General features: G+C 36.8%; 1 protein-coding gene across 3 annotated transcripts in view; it reads right to left on the reverse strand.

The window, feature by feature from the left end:
* disco-r (disco-related basonuclin zinc finger protein) overlaps positions 1–6,665 on the reverse strand; it is a 28,213-nt gene extending 21,548 nt beyond the window's left edge. Inside the window, exons 1-2 of one of the 3 annotated variants that reach the window (XM_070109557.1) lie at positions 6,282–6,665; positions 4,202–4,389 (exon numbers count right to left, since the gene is read on the reverse strand). The gene's annotated coding sequence lies outside the window, so the exon portion shown is untranslated. Of the gene's footprint in view, positions 1–4,201; positions 4,409–6,267 lie in introns of all 3 variants that reach the window. The other 2 variants (XM_070109556.1, XM_070109555.1) reach the window with 2 other exon arrangements.
* Between the last annotated feature and the right edge of the window lie 949 nt (positions 6,666–7,614).

Below are 7,614 nucleotides of genomic sequence, written 5' to 3' on the forward strand. Positions count from 1 at the left end.
ATTTATTAGTGTGTAGTAAATAAGAGAGGCCCATGCTATACTCTGGGCACACGTCAAGGAAGGTTTCGAGTAGAAATTTTTACTCATAACCCATCTGATATGTGGCAAGTTAACTATTTATGTTATAATAAACAAATAAGGAGGGGAAATTTCAGAAAGGACTAACATTATATACGTAAGTATAGAAATGTAGATAGTGTGCTTTTAGTTGAGGGATTTTATATAGTTGCGTTATCATATATATATTATGTAAATTGTTTAGAGTATATCTATTTTTTTCCTGGTCATTTTGTATGGCAGTTATATGCTATAGTGGTCCGATCTGAACAATTTGTTTGGAGATTGTAGCGTTGCCTTGGAAATAATCTATGCCGAGTTTCGGGAAGATATATTTGTCAAATAAAAAAGTTTTGCATATAAAGACTTGAATTTGATTGAGCTGTATACTATAGTTGTCCGATATCGGCGGTCTTGGTTGGAAAAATACATGTGCGAAATTGCAACTCGATATTTCAAAAACTGAGGGACTAGTTCGTGTATATACAGAGGGACAAATAGGCGCGTCCTGCAGATCATTTTTATACAAATATATATACTTTTTTAAGGGTATAAATATGATTAAAATTTCTAAGAATTTAGCTCGTTTTCGTGCATCAATATTACAATACAGGGTGTTGAGATTTAATACGTTTTCAACATCGTTTTAAAGCACTCGTTGGAAATGGCGTGGTTGGGTATAGAAATGTTAAAGAAGCGAGTGGAGAGGCTTTAATTAGTTTGTGAAATTGCTTGAGTTTCGTGCGATTATCCACAAAAGAAATACACGCAATGGCATCCAATGCACACATTCACAACTTGCCATGTTGCATTGCAATGCGAATGGCAACACGTACAGTTGTATTTGACTGCTGCTACAAGTACTTAAATACTCGAACAACTACGTTCATGCTTTTCTAAGTACGTAAGAGTAAGCGTGTAGACACGTAAAGGTTGTGACACATCATCATTATGCCGGCTAATCTCAGCTAAAAGCGCGAATTAAAAAAGTTGTCGAGCTAATACCCAAGTATACAGGCGGAGAGTTAGGTGAGCTGTTTGGTGCGGGAAAAAGTCGCAGCCCGGTTCAACCCATTTGCGCTAACTAATTTGAAGGTGCTATCAAGATGCATACGAAATGCGATACACAAAGTCGAATGGCATCAACAACAGCTGAATTATTATCAACTTACATATATATGTATGTATGTGTGTGTATGCATGCTTGTTTATTTTATAAAATCGTTGTAACGGGAGGAAGGCAACGTTTTACAACTTAATAGCTGATAAACAAGGCAAACTGCCAGCTGAGGTGGTGAGTTGGTGAGCTGATAAGCTGCGCCACTAGAAACGTCACTTCGATGTGCGGATAACTGCGATGAAACGACTTTGTGCTCCCGGGGCACCAGCTTAACTTGAGGTCACCCCGCTTAGCAATGACCGTGAAACTTGTAGGTGACATGCTGTCTGTGCAGTGTTGTTGTCAAAACACCTCAGCAATTAATATTTGCAAGCAGGTGTTTCGATACCATTTACAGTTTAATAAATCAAATATGGCGAACATCTGTCAAAATATATGAGGATTCATGTGATACAAGAATATATGTTTTTTTTTAGTTTTACGGTAGAAAATAATAACAAGAGTTTTGTATACTTCAAATACATGTAAACTGTCTGGTGTTGTTCATAACAGAGTTATAGCACTTTTAGCGGCATCTTACATAACCGTTATGAAGGAAATGTGGTAATGCTAAAAATCATTTTCACGATTAAGTACGAAGTGCAGTGTATCCAACAAGTTCGGTTGCTATAGCTTCAGTAACTTATGGGATGTGCACATAGGAACTATCGAAGGAATAACGAGAGGCCAGACAGATATCTGGAAGTTCGTCTCATTCCCTATATCCATAACGTTGAGTTGGAGCTCTTATAGCAAGCAAGCAAGCGTATTATTGAAGTTACATAATATATATGTAACTATATATTTTAGTCTCAAACGAAATCAGCACTGGGTGTTTTTGTACTGTTATCTTATTTGCTTTTATCAGACCTCAGCTGATGTTAAAAGCGTCGGATGGGCTATTGCCGGATTGCAAAATCACTGGTACCTATATACTCATACACATATAATATAACATTTATATATAGGCAGACAAGTTCATATAGATTGCTGGCAAAGGATATTGCGAACTTTTGGGAATCCCGTCTTTATGACTGTCTTGTTAAACATAAATCAATACTGCTGTTGTCCAGTCAGGTTGCATACTATTTACATGCAGATATACTTCATGTGGGAATCTTACTAAGTGAGGGAAACTTATAATTGGCAAAATACTTTTATTTTCGTTATTTTATGATGCCGCTAGTTAAAAAAAAACGCTTCTAATTGTTGTCTGCGGCATTTTGCTCTTATTTTATGATAACACGGCTAGTTAAAACGAGGCTAATTGGCGATGAGCGCATTCACTTTAATAATTGTGCGTTCCCATCGTAAAATAAGCATACTCTCTAACTATTTGGGTCCTCTTACATGCATATGGGAACTTTGAAGTTATTTCATTTCGTAACTTCATAAACTTTTGTCTGCGTATAAAAAAAATCTAACAAATTCACAACTTTGAACATTTTCCACTTTGCCAAGCTACATATTGTTATACTCTGAAGATTGCGCTTGCATTTCTTTAAATGTTTCTTTATAAACCACTTCAGGTGGCATACTTTAATGTTTATGTTAACTGGTAATTACTTTTATTTTTTGCTTTTCGTTAAACGGTTCTATTATGATCTTAGACACTAAAATAATTTAATTGGGTATACATCTCTCAAATGTGGGCTCGAACATATTCTAGTTTCAAAAATTTTTATGAAAAGGAAAATTAGTTCTCAGTTTAACTCCGTTATACTGATTTCCATTAGAAGAAAGCTTTGCACATACAATATTGAGATAAATATATTAACACCTAAATGAGTTGATTGAGTTTGATTACGGAACAGTGTTCCATTACAGTTGTACTGGCTCTTAAGACAATAACAGCAAGCGCATACGAGTTCATTGCTTTAAAACATTACATGTGTAAGACTTACATATATACGTTTACATTGCGATCATATGCACTTATATTCATAAGTACATTTGTACACATGTGAAATTGCGAGCAGGTTATGCAAAAAACACTGCGTTTCAGCACCAATAATTAGCTTTGACATTTAATTAGCGTGAACTTAAAAACTAACAAATATGAATTGCGAGGCGTAACGGTGTGAAATTATTGTAAAAACATAGGCATGTATGTGTGGTCAGTGTGTTTGCTCGCCAAACAAACATACACACATGTGAACCATATGTATATGTGTATTTGCCAGTTCTATATATGTTTTATATATTGCATGCGAATTTCACAAATCTAATTAGAAATTATGCATGTATGCATTGGAACATATTGTTCGCAACTTTTGCTTATAGCGTTCGTATGCTATCGATTCCCTATACCGGCAAATACGGGGTGCGTAGGTTAAATTAGGGGCAATCATTTTATTAACGAGTATTTGCCTTTTTATGACACACAAATTATTCGAAAATCTAATCCATCTAATTTGAGTAAAAAATAGTGCATCGCAGAAAGTAATGTGCACTTTGAATCGTTTATTTATAACATGTGTATGTGTTAATTCGAAATTCCGTTGTTTGCGTTTATTGGTTTTGTTTGCTATTTCAATATTAAACGATTTGTTTTCTGAGTTTATTTTATTTATGAAAATTTCAAGCAGAAAGCTGATTTGATTCCCAACTCCGAATGTCGGCCGTAAAATTTATTGAGCACTGTTCGGTGGAAACGCATATAATTGCACAATTAAATTTTGTAAATTTCACGCAACACTAAATTAATTACTGCACTAGCAATCAAATATTGTGCAAATAATGCAAATAACGCAACACTCTTTTTATTAATGCGAAAGAAAAACATGTGTGCGGGTTCTAGTAGGACTGTTATTGAAAACGTTAATTTTGTCGAATTATGCAGGAGATGAAGTGCTGTCATGCTTCTCGGTAACGAAGGAAGTAGTTTCAAATTAATTCTCACGCTGGTAAAGTACCGTTTTCTATCTTCACTTAATTTAGCTTGCTTTATGTAATTATTTATGGTTATTAGGAACGTCAGCTCACCTGATTAAGGAACCCGTGTTTGTTTCTCCAAAATTGGGCAATATTAAAAAACGGAATTCCGCTGCCGAGCTTTTTTAGTTGTTTTCACTTTTCAACACAATAATCGACGATCTTCAGTACTGCTGCGACCGATTCTCTGCATTTCTTTTTTAGCAGTTGCCAGTTTAGCAAGATAACGTTACTTTTTTCTAAAATTAGTATTATTTTCTTTAATGATAAACAAAAATTATTTTATGCAAAACAATCAAATCACAAAACTGAGAATTTCATATGCAGTATCAGCAGTAGATCTGTAATCGAAAATCAAACGATCATATATACATAGATACATTGTCACATATATGGTTTTTTATATGTATGCACATGCTTTTGTGTGTACTTTCATTTCAATGTACTTTTAAATTGATTTTCACTTTTTCTCTGCTTATTATCAACATTTTTTATAGCTTCAGTTCTCACATGGCCTTGTGGCAGCAGTTAGCGAAAAGAGAAAATTAACAAACTTCTAGTTCTTATTAGTTAGTATTTGTTCAATTTTGCTTTAATTCCATTTTTCGGTTTATTAAATGCTTCGCGGAATTCTGCAGGCCACTGCTGTAGTTGGAAACGAAACTCGAAAACTTGCCAGCAGACATTATGAACAACAAGTGCAACAACAAATACGGCAGTCATCGGCAACATTATCGTATCGTCGTTCTTGTTCTCAACGCCAATTGTCGTTGCCGTTGTCATCTTCGTTGCTGTGTCGCCATTGAATTGTGCGACTTTTGTGCAATACCCGACCAGAGTCGCCGAGACCCTCAAATGCACACATTCACTCAGTAAGGCACTCGCAAATGCTTCACCACCACACACATGCACATGTATATTCCTTCCATATATTTGTGCAGTATGCCTGCAAACACACACGCACATTGATGCAAATTGCTCGCATTCGCACTGCTTATAAGATCACATCCATACACACACGCACACAGCCAGGCACACCGCTATTCATGAAACTGAAATATATAACATCCATAACACGGCTACCAGCTCCCAGTTCCCAGCACCCAACGTTCAGCAGCCGACAAGGCTTTGCAATATATCCACCTACTAAAACACAACAATAAAACAACACAAACAGCAGCGAATACGACTCAGCCAATGACACTCGACGACAAAATTACGAAGAGAGGCGACGAAAAAACTCCATAAAAATGCCAGTGCGACAACTGCGACAGCAGCAGTGACAGTGGCGGCGACAGCGCAGCGGCTGAGCAGCGTGTGCAGTACGAGCATAGGAATAAAAAACCCACATCACACCACCACCTAGCCAAGAGTAACAACAAAAAGGCCGAGAAATGCAAAAGAGTCGCCAAACAACACGGGAGGAAAAAGAATTAAGAATTGACAAAGACGACGTTGGTGGTAGGGATGTTGGTGAGGTCTAGAAAGCGTCGTCATTGGCGCATGTCGTTGACGCTGAGGAGGTGGGTGGTAGGGAGTGTGACTTTGCTGCCGCCGTCGCAGGAGTTGTCGTTGGTCGTTGGTCGTTTTTAAAATGTCGCTGGCAAGGAATGATGAGCTCCATTCGGCCGCTTGATTATGTAAGTGCTGTTTGGTTGCGTTCTCAAGCGGCATTGGTGTCTTTTTAGGGGACGTTTTTTCTGTGTTGCTTCAATGTATTTGCACTTTGTTGTTCTTATTGTGAGCTAGAATAGTATGACTTCTAGTAATGTTAGTGTTATTCCATGTGATGGTGACTGTTGCACAAGTTTTTTAAACATTCGTTAACACAACTTTTTTAGTATTTAATTTTTTGAACACATTTCCTTGTATAAAATGTGTATTCAGTAAAAACTGATGTTTCTTTCACAAACCAATTAATATGTATACAGCAGTAAAACTCTATTTTTCTGTTAGTTTAATGAATTACTTATATTTACACTTTTTCACTACAAAATTGGATCAATTTTTTTTATGAAATATATATTTGCGAAACACCATAGAGCGATTGCGTTTTAGCGACGGTAAATCGTTTCGAACCTCGTTACCACGCCACAATGCGAACAGCGCTTCATTACCGTATCTTCCGTACCGTACTGTATCTGCTTAGCTTGCTATCTGTATCTGTGTGAACAGCGCGGTGACGTATCGTGCCGTGAAGACTCACAGCGAACGGGTGTTTTTTACTTTTTGCTAGAGTTCGACTGCTACGTCGTGCTGATGTCTGACAGTCTTTGTGGTCGCCTTTTGGTGGTTGAGTAACACAGACAGCGGAGCGCGTACATTCGGTGTCGAACTGGCGAGTCGGCGAGTCGCAAGCCACTGGAGTGACTACTGGCAATACAGAAATGGACGACCAGACTGCTGTGCAGTGCGACCATCGACACAGCCATTCGAATGAGCCAACAGCGAAAGCTAACCCATATCATCTCCAACTGTGCCTCAATCCATACACTCTGAGTCGTTGGCTGACTGGTGAGGGGTCGATTGGAGCGGCAGAAAAGCCGCAGCCCTAGCCACATCCACATTTATTTATCACAACAATTCTGACCACAGACGCAGCCACAGCCACGAGCAGCAGCGAGCGCCAACGTTGACTGAGGCTGAGAGTTTCAACATGAGATTAGGACTGATACTAAGGCGGCTACAAAGAGCGCGCTGCGAAAACATCAAATGTAAAAAGAGTGTTTTGCTGCACACACACATTGCTGCAATATTGTATATAAATTTGTTTAAATATATTAAGAGAGCGCATATCTCCAGGCTTCAATAAAAAAAAAAACTAAAATGCACTTGACAATGGAGTTCGTGTTTTTAGATTTATATGAATACATTAATCAAATATAAGTATACTTTGTTCTAAGTATGTAAAAGCGACATACATGTATATGAAGATAGTTTAATAACAAATCTGTAAATATACTTAATTTGTTTGGCTTCTTTTTTAATATTTGTGATAATTGATTGATTGATGATGAAGGAAATCAGATTTTTGTAATAAACTTAATCTCAAGAACTTAATTTAAGCAATATTTTCGCATGTATGTAAAGCACAAATATTGTGTAGTAGGTGAATACCATATTCGGCTGAATATATCATTGTTTAATCTTTTGATTACTATATCAAATAAATATAAAATATGAACGGCTCATTTGCTATTAATTGTGCTCAATCCGACGAATCCTCTTTTATTAATTATTTAATACACAATGGTATATTTACAGATAGATATAAATATTCTCGTACTATAAGGTAAATAGTCTAGAAGAACATTAAAGAAAACCTTCGATTAGGTTCGGTTGACATCAATGAGATGGCACGGTTTTGTGCGTCCGTGTATTCATTTACTCGTACTCACCTATCATTCGCCTGTACCTAATTACATATGTATTTGAATCTATGTATATAGATATATGTACATATA

This window comes from Bactrocera oleae, chromosome 5 (genome assembly GCF_042242935.1).
Source record: "Bactrocera oleae isolate idBacOlea1 chromosome 5, idBacOlea1, whole genome shotgun sequence".
NCBI classification, from domain to species: domain Eukaryota; kingdom Metazoa; phylum Arthropoda; class Insecta; order Diptera; family Tephritidae; genus Bactrocera; species Bactrocera oleae.